This window comes from Trichosurus vulpecula, chromosome 3 (genome assembly GCF_011100635.1).
Source record: "Trichosurus vulpecula isolate mTriVul1 chromosome 3, mTriVul1.pri, whole genome shotgun sequence".
NCBI classification, from domain to species: domain Eukaryota; kingdom Metazoa; phylum Chordata; class Mammalia; order Diprotodontia; family Phalangeridae; genus Trichosurus; species Trichosurus vulpecula.
The window spans coordinates 110,547,117-110,559,672 of NC_050575.1; the positions used below are offsets into that span (position 1 = coordinate 110,547,117).

Genomic DNA, 12,556 nt, shown 5'->3' on the forward strand with positions numbered 1-12,556 from the left:
CTGGACTATACAAATTACCTCCTAAATGGTCTTCTTGAACCCGGTCTTTCTCCTTTCCAGTCTGGCCTCCACAAAACTGCCAGTGATATTCCTAAAGCATGGGTCTGACCATGTCACTCCTCTGCTGAGAAGGCTTCAGTGACTTCCTCTGGCCCCAAAATACAAAATGACTTCTTTTGGCATTTAAAGTCCTTCGTAATGACTCGAACCTGCCTTTCCAGGCTAAGTGCACATTATTTGCCTTTCTGAACCTTACGTTGCCTCCAAACTGGCCTTTCTGTTTCTCGTAGGACAGTGCTTCTCCAGACTAGGTGCCTCTGTATGGACCATTCCCCGTGTTTGTAATTCACTTCCTCCTCACCTCTGTCTCTTAAAATCACATTTCCTTTCAAACTTGGCTGAAACACTACCTCCTGTAGGAGACCTCATCTGATTTTCCCTTCCTCTACTTCATAGAGTCCCTCAGTTACCTTGTATTTACTTTATAAATAATTTGTCCGCCCATGTTTCCCTTTGTATCCTCAGGGCTTAGCATCTGGAATAAAGTAGGCATTTAGTAAATGCTTAACGTTTCGTTTGTTGGCTGTTGATTCATACATACCCACATCTCTCCCCTCACATAGCTACCAGTATGGTTCAACACCTGTAAAAGAGACCGTTGGATTAGCCATCTGTATGATCTCCCTGCCTCCACCCTCTTCAATCCATCCTTTACACTCCTCCCAGATTGATTTTTCTGAAACACAGCTCTGACCGTGTCATTACCCTATTCAAAAATCTTTAGTGGCTTCCTTTTGGTCCTAGAATAAAATGCAAGCTCCTTAGCTTGGCATTCAAAGCCTTCCGTTTTGTGCTTCCCACCCGTCTTTCCATTATTATTTCAGATTCCTCTCTGTCACGCACTCCAGCTCAGTCAAATACACCTGCTGGCTGTACTCTGTTCACAACATTCCATCTATCAATTCTGTCTCTTTGCACAGGCGGTCTCCCGCGTCTGAAATGTCCTGTTTTCCTCTCTGCCTCACTGAGTCCCTGGCTGCTTTTTAGAGTACAGCACAGCACTTGCTACATGAAGCCCTTTCTGATCTCTTCTGTACTTGTTACTGCCCTTTGTAATTATTTTATAATTTATCTGTGTACATTTGTATCTCTCCTTCCTTCCCAATTAGAATATAATTGTTTTTTCTCTTTCCTCTCTCTCCTCATGGGAAAAAAAGAAAAACAAAGTCATTGTAATAAATATACATAATGAAGCAAAACAAATGCCCACATTGACCATGTAGAAAAAATGGATGTCTCATTCTGTACTCCTGAGTGCATCACCAGGAGGTGGGTAGCGTGCTTCATTAGACTTCTAGAGTCCTGCTTGGTCATTGCGTTGATCAAAGTTTGCTTGTCTTTACATTGTCGCTGCTATTGTATAAAGTGTTCTCCTGATTTTGCTCACTCCACCCTGCGTTGGTTCACACAGATCTTCCCAGAATCTCTGGAACTGTCTTTTCTTCATTTCTTATGGTACAATAGTATTCCATTACAGTCATATACCATAATTAATTCAGCCATCCCTCCGTTGTTGTACATAGGAATCCTTTTCTTCTTTCTTTGCTCTCAGTGGGTCAAAAGCCTTAGGGAAGGTGAAACTATATTTGTAGCATATATGAGATGGGTAGAATGACTGGAGATGTAGTTGTTAATGGGCTGATGTCAGCGTGGAGGGCAGTCTCTCATGGAATTTAGGGATCTGCCCTTGGACCTATGCTTTTTTACATTTTCATCAATGATCTGGGTGAAGGCATAGGTAGTATCCCTTTCTGATTTATAGATGACAAAAAATTGGGAAAGAGAGCTAATAGATGGAAGATAGGATGCAACAATACAGCAGGCTAGAATGATGGTCTGAATCTAATAAGATGAAAGTACTGGGGGTAAAATTATGGCCCTAGACTTGAATTTTAAAAAAATCATCTTAAGTAGAAGAATGGCAAGAAAATGGATCATATGAAAAGATCTTAGGGTCTTAGTGTCCTGCAAGCTCAGTGATAAGGGTGATGGACAAAAAGGTACTGTAGTCATGGATTACACTAGAAGAATTGTGTTTAAAAAGTTGATGGTTTCGTGTTATTTTGACCTAAGTTCACATCTGTAGTATTTTGTTTAATTTTGAGTGTCACATTTTAGGAAGGATAGTAATCAAGCTGGAGCATGCAGAAAAGGAAGAGGGCTAGAGATCAGGGCATACAAGTTGATGGAAATGGGAATAATTATTCTATTAAGAGATTTGGGGGAGCAGCTAGGTAGCGAAGTGAATAGAGCACCGGCCCTGGAGTCAGGAGGACCTGAGTTCAAATGCGGCCTCAGATACTTGACGTATTTACTAGCTGTGTGACCTTGGGCAAGTCACTTAACCCCAATTGCCCTGCCTTTCCCCCTCCAAAAAAAAAAATAAAGAGACCAGTCTCAAAAAAACCCAAATTAAAAAAAAAAGATTTGGGGATCATAATAATCACCTTTAGTTGTTTGAGGTGTTGTCAGTGGAAGTATAGCTAGACTTGTTCTGCTTGGCTTGAGGAGAGCAGAATTAGAAGTAAAGGGTAGAAGTTGTAGGAAGATAAATTTTGATTTGTTATAAGAAAACATTTTTTTTTTTAGCCAAGCTGTCCAGTAGTGGAATAGGCTGCCTCAGGAAGTAGTAGGTTATACCTCATTAGAAGTCTTCAAGGAAAAACTGGATGACCACATGCTAAGGATATTGTAGAGGGATTCCTTTTTAGGCATTGGTTGTACTCCTTGGCCGATGATTTTCTTTTCAGTACTGTGATTCATTCACTCACAAATCTTTTACTAAATTCCTGCTCCGTACAGAGTATAGTGCTAGGTGCCGAGGAATGTTTCAGTAAGTAAGATACAGTCCTTGTGCTCTTGGAGCTTACTGTAGTAGGAAAATGAGGCATATGTACAGTTGACCCTGGTATACCACGTTAAATGATAAATCCATAAAACCTTCAGTAATCTTTGTTTTAAAGTCCCTTTTTGCTCTAATATTTCATATTCTATGTCCTAAGGTTCTTTCCAGATGTAATCCAAACATCTGTGATATAATCAAGAGTGTGCTTCTATGATAATTCAGTTCATGCTGTTACAGAATTTCAGCCGTCTTCTGGTTCAAGCTCTATTTGAGCAGGAATCCTCAACAAGAAGGATCCTTCTGCCTCCTCCTCAATGAAGATTTTCTCTGATGGGGTACTAAATATCCCCTCAGTCATTGTCCTTCCTACTTTTTGATAGCTCTGATATTCCTTATCTAGAATTGAAATCTGCTACTGTTATTTCCACCCGTATATAAGCTTGAAGGAGGGGATTATTTTTTGTTTGCTTTTTTATCACCAGTGCCTAGCACGGTGACTTGGGCATAGTAGGCACTGACTAAATACTTGTTCAGTATTATTCGGTATTATAGTAGTTGACATTTATGTGGTGTGACCATGTAAGGTTGGCAGAATGCCTTAGAAACATTACTTCTTTTCATCCTCACAACAACCCTATGAGACAGATGCTTATCTTCATTTTATAGATAGGGAAACTGTGGCTTAGTGAGGTCAGGTGACTTTCCTCTGGTCACATAGTGGGTCAGCAGTGGGATCTGGACCTAGGTCTGTCCTGATGCCTGGTCTAGCACTCTTTCTAAACCACCGCAACCATAATGCCTTTAGTTCTGTTGTTTGAGGTTAAATAGAACAAGCCAAATCTTCCTTCTACATTATAACTCTTTAGATACTTGAAGACGGTTGAGATTTCCTAATAAATTTTTCCTTTCTCAGTTCAGTCCATATTTATTAAGCTATTGCTAAGTACAAGGCACCATGGTAGGTGTTAGGAATAGAAAGACAGTAAAAACAGCCCCCTCCCCCAAAGAGCTTACATTCTACTTGGGATATATAATATATAAATAGTTACATTTATGTATATATGTGAGAATTTGATGAGGGTGAGAACACTTTAGGCTGATTAACCCTAGTTTCTTCATTGGGTCCCTATATAGATAGCATGGATCCAGGGCCGCTTCTCTACTTTGTCTCTCAGGCCTACTACCACCTTTTCAACAATCTTTGGTCAGGGACATGGCTACTCACTCACACTGTTTCGATCAGCAGGGAGTTACTAATTACAGTCCTTCCAGTGATATGATACACAGCTGCTTCCTACTATCCATGCTGCCATTGTTCCTTATGGTCCACTGGACTTTCTGTCTTCTGAATCTTCCAGGCATTTTCATCTGACTTGCCCTTATTCCCTAAGGACTCCTGGGCCTTGCTGTCTTCTCTACTGCTGCAGTCCAAGGTCACAGGACCACCAGATAAATGAGTGACTAGTTCAGACAGAAGTCACTTTTACTTGGTATGATCAGGGAAGGCTTTGTAGAAGAGGTGGTGCCTGAATTGGGTTTGAAGAGATTGAGAAACTTTAACAGGCAGAGATGAGGTAGGAGTAGGGGGAGAGGGGCATCCAGATATGTGCAGTATAGTGTAGACCCATGGTTATACTGCAGAATAGGAATGTATGTGGAAGGAATGATGGAGGAGGTCCAGTTTAATGGAAAGAGGATGGAAGTCAAGCTGAGATCTAGTTGCAGAAGTACACCAGTAGTAAGTCAGTCCTGTGTGACTATGAGTGTGCTACTTAACTCTATGCCATTGTTTCTTCATCTGTAAAATGGAGCTAATAATTTATCATTTGAAATGAGATTCAAAGAAAGGGAGTCAGCCAGGTGGATGTGAAGGCGCTCTAGTTCATCTTCCATACTGATGCCCAAGTGTATTTCCTTGAGGGCACATGTGGTCGTGTCATTCCTCTATTCAGTAAATTCCAGTGGTTCTCCATAATGCCTCTAGGATAAAATATAAACTCCTTCGTTTAGCTTTTAAAGGCCTGCATAGACTGGCTCCAGTCTGTCTTTTGAGTCTTAATGTACATTACTCCCTCTTTTGTACTCTGCCATAATATTTTGTTAATTGCTTAGCACAGTGCCTGACACATAGTAGATACTATATAAATGCAAGCTATGATGATGATGATGATGATTATCTACCCAATTGGCCTTCTCCCTTTACCTCACACATAATATTCCATCTTCTGTCTTCATTTGTTGACCATCTATCCCCCATGTCTGGAATGTACTCTTTCACCTTTGCCTCATAGTAGCCCTTTCTTCAAGATACAGCTCAAGCATTGCTTTCTCCACGAAACCTTTCCTGAGCCTCCAACAGCTAGTGTCCTTTCCCCCTAGCTATGTTATATTTAACTACGTTGTATTTTATATTTATTCTGTGTATGTATATAATTATATCAATACCTCTATCTCTATATATCCTTGTTGTTTCCCTCCATTAGAACCTAAGCTCTTTGAGAGTAGAGATTGTTAAATTCTTTTTATTTGTATCCCTGTGTAGCATGGTGCTTGATAAAGAACAGGTGCTTAAGAAATGCTTGTAGAAAAAATAATTATAGCAGCTCTTTTTGTGATGGCTAAGGATTAGAAATCGAAGGCATGCACAGCAGTTGAGGAACGGCTGAACAAGTTGTGGTATGTGATTGTAATGGAATGTTATTGTGCTATAAGCAATGATGAGCAGGATCATTTCAGAAAAACCTGGAAAGACTCACATGAACTGATACTGAGTGAAGTGAGAAGAACCAGAAGAATATTGTACACAGTATAATGAACAACTCTGAATGACTTAGCAGTTTTTAGCAATGCGGTGATCTAAGACAATCCCAAAGGACTTATGATGAAAAATGCTATGCAACTCTAGAGAAAGAACTGAGATCATACTCCCTCCTGCCTTTCCTTCCTTCCCTCCTTTCCTCCCTTCCCTCCTTTCTTCCTTCCCTCCCTCCTTCCTTCCTCCCCTTCTTTCTTCCTTCCTTCCTTCCTTCCTCCCCTCCCTCCTTCCCTTCCTTCCTTCTTTCCTTCCTTCCTTCTTTCCTTCCTTCCTTCCTTCCCTCCTCCCTCAAAATGACTAATATAGAAATGTTTTACATGAGTGCACATGTATAACCTATATCAGATTGCTTACCGTCTCAGGTAGGGGGAAGGGAGGGATAGAATTTGGCACTAAAAACTTTAAAAAAACAACAAAAATGAATGTTAAAAATTGTTTTACATGTAGTTGGGGAAAAACCAAAATATTTTAAAAAATGTTTGTAGATTGATGTGAGGTCAGAGGTTTGTTTTTTTTTTTCGTGAGTATAAGATGGCCCTAGAGATCCTTGTTTTTAGTGATCCTTTCATTTAAGCCAGACCTGAACAATTTAGCAGTAGGTAGGGGCCAAAAATGAAATAGGCTAAACTTCTTTGGGCTGCAGGTAGGTTTTTAGCAGCTAATTTTCCAAGTAAAGGTATCTAGAGACAGATTAATGATGGTTGCTTGTGGGGGTCACGTGACAGACAAGAGAGTGCACTGTGGCAGGCCGCCTGAAATCATTTGGTGGGCTGCAGTTGGCCCCATGGGCTGTATGTTGTGCAGGCCTGATTTAAACTATGGTAGTTTTTGTGTCTATTGTTCTCTTGGTTTTGCTTATTTCACTCTGCACCAGTTCATGTACTTATTTTAGATTATTTTTTAGTGAACAAAAATGGTTTTTCTCTCCTCCCCCACCTCTCCTACCATTAGGGGAAAAAAAACCAAAACTAAAACCCTTGCAACAAATATGCACAGCCAAAACAAATTTCAGGATTGGCTGTGTCCAAAAAATATGTATCTTGTTCTGCACCTAACATCTGTCATTTCTCTGTTGGGAGGTGGGTAGCCTGCTTTCATTATTGGCCCTTTGGAATCATGGATGGTCATTACATTGATCAAAGTTCTTAGAACTTTCAGTTTGTTTTTACAGTATTGTTATTGTATAAATTGTTCTCCCGGTTCTGTTCTTTTCATTGTGCAATTGTCTCCATCATTTCCTGTGGTATAATAGTATTCCATTACACTTACATGCCATAATTTGTTCAGCCATTCTCCAGTTAATGAGCACCTTATTAGTTTCCAGAGTCTTTGCTACTAAAAAAAAGTACTGTTATAACTATTTTTGTACATGTGAATTCTTTTCCTCATTCTCCAAACTCTTTGGAATGCTTAGGATGCTTTCTGAATTTCATTTCTGATGAAGCCTTCATTTTATTATTGAGGTATAATTCTTATAGGAGTTAATCAGAAAAGAAGCACCCAAAGATAGTGTAGGGTGGTAGAAAGAGTATTGGATTTGAGATCAGAGTCGTTAGGTTCAAATCTTGGTTCTGACATGTACTACATAGGTTACCTTGTGTAAGTCTTTAAACTTTTCTCAGCTTCTGTTTCTTCATTTTTAAGGGAGTTTGACTAGATGCCTTTTAAGATCCCATTGAACTTTGACATTCTATCCTTCTATCTCTGACTTATACTACTATTCTGTTGCAATGGCTAGAATATTTAACTTTGGAGTAATATATTGTGATTAGGAAGTAGTGAAAAAGACTTTGAAAAGAAAACACTCTTTGCTGTATGGAAATCTTAACTTTTTGACATCTCATCAAAAGTGTGCCCAGCAGTTTCTCATCTGAACAGTTTTTGCTGTGTGGGCATGTTTATGAACTCCAGGGCAATCTCATTAATACCATTTCCACAGAAGCAGGAAAAAGTTCTTTCCACAAAAGTTTTATATTAAAGAATTCAGTATATATTGGATGAATGGTCGTTACTTGGTGTTTGACTTGTGAGGCATAGTCTATTAAATAAATTGAACTTGTACGGATCTGCCATTTGTCAGTATTTTGAGGTGGCAAGTTCATAGGAAGTCTTTAGTCTTAATTTGTAGTTAGTGGCCTCTTTATTCTTATCTGAACTGTATGCTTCTTTTTAAGATGCTGCTTGATAAGACCCTAAGCTGAGTTATTAGTGGGCCATTGACAACTTTAAGGAGTGGAATATTCTAGTGGGATTCCCAAGGGATCTGTCTTTGGCTCTGGGTTTTTCAACATCAGTGACTTGAAGGCCAAGATCATGCATAGTGGATTTGTAGCTGACACAGAATTGGAAGATATAGTTAATATATGTTGTTAGACAATAGATTCAAGACTCAAAACAGTTTTACAATCTAGAACTGTGAGCCATTTCTAATAAAGTAAATTTAATAGGGATAAATGTAAAGTTCTTTAGATGGGTCCAAAATATATCAACTGAAAAAAATATAGAATTGTGAACAGACTAGTCAAGATTTTGGAGTGGAAGGAACTAAAACAGCTGAACTCTGCCCTACAACTACCCCACACAGATCCAGAAAAATTCCAGACTGAGTCCTGATCAGAAAATCCAAGGGGAAAAAAATCAGTGAGTCATTTTTCCTGCCAGGTCAGTATAGGGAGATAGAGATATCTCTGACTACCTCAAATGTGGTCTAGTGAGGAGTGCCCATGTGTAGCAGGGATTGAATGAGGACTTAACCTGTGGCTGGGCAACAGGGAAAGAAAAGGTCCCAGACCTGGCACAGAAGAACAAGTACCAACTGGCAGCTCTGTCACTCATTACATAGCATTTATCACAGATCCAGTTTGGACTAAGAGTGTGGTCTAGGGCAGGGATTAGTCATGGACTATAGGCTGAGTAATGGGCAAGTACAGAAACAAGTAGCAGGTGTTGGACTCTGACTTTGAGAACATATTGAGGTCTTTTAAAAATAATTATTATAATATTTACCTCCAATTACATGCTAGAACGATTTTTAACATTTTTTAGTTTTGAGTTGCAAATTCTTTTTTTTTTTTAAAGTTTTGGTTTCAAAATTCTGTCCCTTCCTCACTCCCCTCCCTGCTCCCTGAGACTATAAGCAATCAGATATAGGTTATACATGTGCAATTATGTAAAATATTTCCATATTAGTCATTTTGTACAAGAAGACTCAAAAGAAAAAAATGAAAAAGTGAAAAATAGCATGCTTCAATATCTATTCGGTTAATATCAGTTCTTTCTCTGGAGGCAGATAGTATGCTTCATCATTAGTCCTTTGGGATTGTCTTGGGTTATTGTATTGCTGAGACTAGCTAAGTCATTCACACTTCTTCATCAAACAGTATTGCTATTACTGTGTATAGCATTCTCCTGGTTCTGTTAACGTCAGTATGCATCAGTTCATATAAATCTTTCCAGGTTTTTCCGATATCATCCTGCTAGTCATTTCTTAAAGCACAATAATATTCCATTAACAATCATATATCACAGCTTGTTTATCCATTCCACAATTGATGGGCATCCCTTTGATTTCCAATTCTTAGTCATCACAAAAAAAAGCTGCTATAAATATTTTTGTACAAATAGGTCCTTTTTGGTTTTTTTTTATGCCTTTGGGAGATAGACCTAACAGTGGTATTGCTGGGTATTGCACAGTTTTCTCGCCCTTTGGGCTCCAAATTGCTCTCCAGAATGGTTGGATCAATTCCTAACTCCCCAGCAGTGCATTAGTGCCCCAGTTTTCCCACATTTCCTCCAACATCTAATATTTTCCATTTTTGTTGTATCAGGCACTCAGGTATGAGGTGGTACTTCAGAGTTGTTTTAATTTGCGTTTCTCTGATCAGTAGTGATTTAGAGAATTTTTTCATATGACTACAGATAGCTTTGATTTCTTTGAAAACTGTTCATATCCTTTGACATTTATCAGTTGGGAAATGACTTGTATTTTTTATAAATTTCACTCAGTTCTTTATATATTTGAGAAATGAGGACTTCATCAGAGATATTTTCTGCAAAAATTTTCCTCCAGTTTTCTGTTTTCCTTCTAATCTTGGTTGCATTTGTTTTGTTTGTAATCAGAATTACTCATTTTGCATTTCATAATGTTCTCTATCTCTTATTTGATCATAAATTCTTCCCTTCTCCATAGATCTGATGGGTAAACTATTCCTTGCTCTCCTAATTTGTTTATGGTATCACCCTTTATGTGTAAATCTTGTATGCATTTTGACCTTATCTTGGCATAAGGTGTGAACTGTTAGTCTGTGCCTAGTATAGTTTCTGCCATACTATTTTCCAGTTTTCCCAGCAGTTTTTATCAAATAATGAGCTTTTGTTCCAAAAACTTATGTCTTTGGATTTTTCATATAGTAGATTATTATGCCATGTACTGTAGTATAATGTGTACCTTATCTATTCCACTGATTTACCACTATATTTCTTAGCCAATATCAGATTGTTTTTATAATTATGGCTTTGTAATACAGTTTTAGAACTGGTAGGGCTAGACTACCTTCCTTTACATTTTTTTTTATTGATTCCCTTGATATTCTTAACCTTTTGTTCTTCCAAATGAATTTTGTTATTATTTTTTCTAGCTCTATAAAATAATTTTTTAGGAGTTTGATTGGTAAGGCACTGAATAAATAGATTAATTTAGATAGAATTGTCATTTTTATTATATTGACTTGGCTTACCCATAAGCAATTATTATTTTTCCAGTTGTTTAGATTTGACTTTATTTGTGTGAAAAGTGTTTGGTAATTGTGTTCATATAGTTCCTGGGTTTTTCTTGGCAGGTAGACTCCCAAGTATTTTATTTTGTCTACAGTTATTATTTCTCTTTTTAGCTCTTCCTGCTGGACGTTGTTGGTAATATATAGAAGTGCTAATGATTTATATGGGTTTATTTTGTATCCTTCAACTTTGCTAAAGTTGTTAATTATTTCTACTAGGTTTAGTCAATTCTCTAGGATTCTGTAAGTATAATATCCTATCATCAGCAAAGAGTGATAGTTTTGTTTCTCATTGCTGAGTCTAATTCCTTCAATTTCTTTTTCTTTTATTGCTATGGCTAACATTTATAGTACAGTATTGAATAATAGAGGTGATAATGGGTATTCTTGCTTCACTCCTGATTGTATAGATAATGCTTGCTGACGGATATTGAGATCTTAAAGCCAGTCCCACACCTACTCTGAAGTCTGTAGTAGAATAACTAGGGCAGGAATCCCAGACCAAAGGGGAGACTATAGTTATACTACTCTGAAACTGAGAGCTGGCTGAGCCCAAAAGCAGTCACCTTGAGCTCCAATTAGGGACAGGCTTACAGTTGTGTTGATCAGACCCATATCCAGGTCAGGAAGCTGCATGGAGCAGACCAGGAAGGCAAAGAACATTGCTCCAGATCAGACTGCTTTGGATACCCTAAAAGCTTTTGGTCTTCTGTCCCTGAGATCTTGGAATAACACAATATTCAGTACTTCTGAGAAAGCAGCAGGAGTCAAGAGTACACAAAATAGGAACATACATAACCCAGCCATTTCCTCCAGCTGGGCTCTGATAGAAAGTGCAAAGTCAGATTTACTGGGGAGATGACATGAAGACAATTTTGTACAAACAAGATACATATAGGATAAATTGGAGACAACTAATAGGAAGAAGACTGTAGCACAGTAGTTCTAAAATTTTTGATCTTCGGAACCCTTTATTCATTTAAAAATTATTGAGGACCCTCCCAAGAGCTTTTGTTTATGTATTTTAAATCTATTGACATTTACCATATAGAAATGAAAATTTAGTATTATTATGAAAATAGTTTTGACACTGTGGACCTCCTGAAGGGGTCCCCAGACTCTGAAAAAAATTATTTCTAATAAAAAAAATTTTTTTTGAGTTTCAGATTCTCTTCCTCCCATCTCTCTGCACCTGCTGAGAAGGCAAGCAGTGATATCAATTATACATGTGAAATCATGTGAAACATGTTTCTACATTATCCATATTGCAAAAAAAAAAAGCATGAACAATAAAGAAAGTGAAAAATTTTACTTCAATTTACAGTTAAGAGTTCATCAGTTCTTTCTTTGGAGGTAGATAACATTTATTCATCACGGGTCCTTTGGAATTGTCTTTGATCCCTTGATTGATTAGAGCAGCTAAGTCTTTCACATTGATCATCATAATATTGCTGTTAACTATTTACAATATGCTCACTTCAGTTTTGAATCAGTTCATATAGGTCTTCCCAGGTTTTTCTGAAACTATGCCCCTCATCATTTCTTATAACACAATAGTACTCCCTCACAATAATATGCCACAACTTGTTTCAGCTATTCTCTAGTTGATGAGCATCTCCTCAATTTCCAATTCATTGCCACCAACAAAAAGAGCTGTTATAAATATTTTTGTACATAGTAGTCCTTTCCCTTTTCCTTTGATCTCTTTGGGGTGACTTAGTGGTGTTGCTGGGTCAAAGCTTTATAAGAGTTTTATAACCCTTTGGTCATAGTTCCAAATTCTTCTCTAGAATGGTTGGACCAGTTCACAACTGCAGCAGCAGTTCATTAATGTATCTATTTTCCTTCATCCCCTCCAGCATTTGTCATTTCTGATAGGTGTGAGGTGGTATGTCAGAATTATTTTAATTTGCATTTCTCTCGTTATTAGTGATTTAGAACATTTTTTCATATAATTATAGATAGTTTTGATTTCTTCTTCTGGAAACTACCCATTCATATGCTTTGACCATCTATCAACTGGGGAATGGTTCCAGTTTTTATAAATTTAACTCGATTCCC

General features: G+C 37.8%; 1 protein-coding gene across 1 annotated transcript in view; it reads left to right on the top strand.

The window, feature by feature from the left end:
- CTNNBL1 (catenin beta like 1) overlaps positions 1-12,556 on the top strand; it is a gene marked incomplete in the record, with an annotated part of 170,142 nt that overhangs the window by 923 nt on the left and 156,663 nt on the right.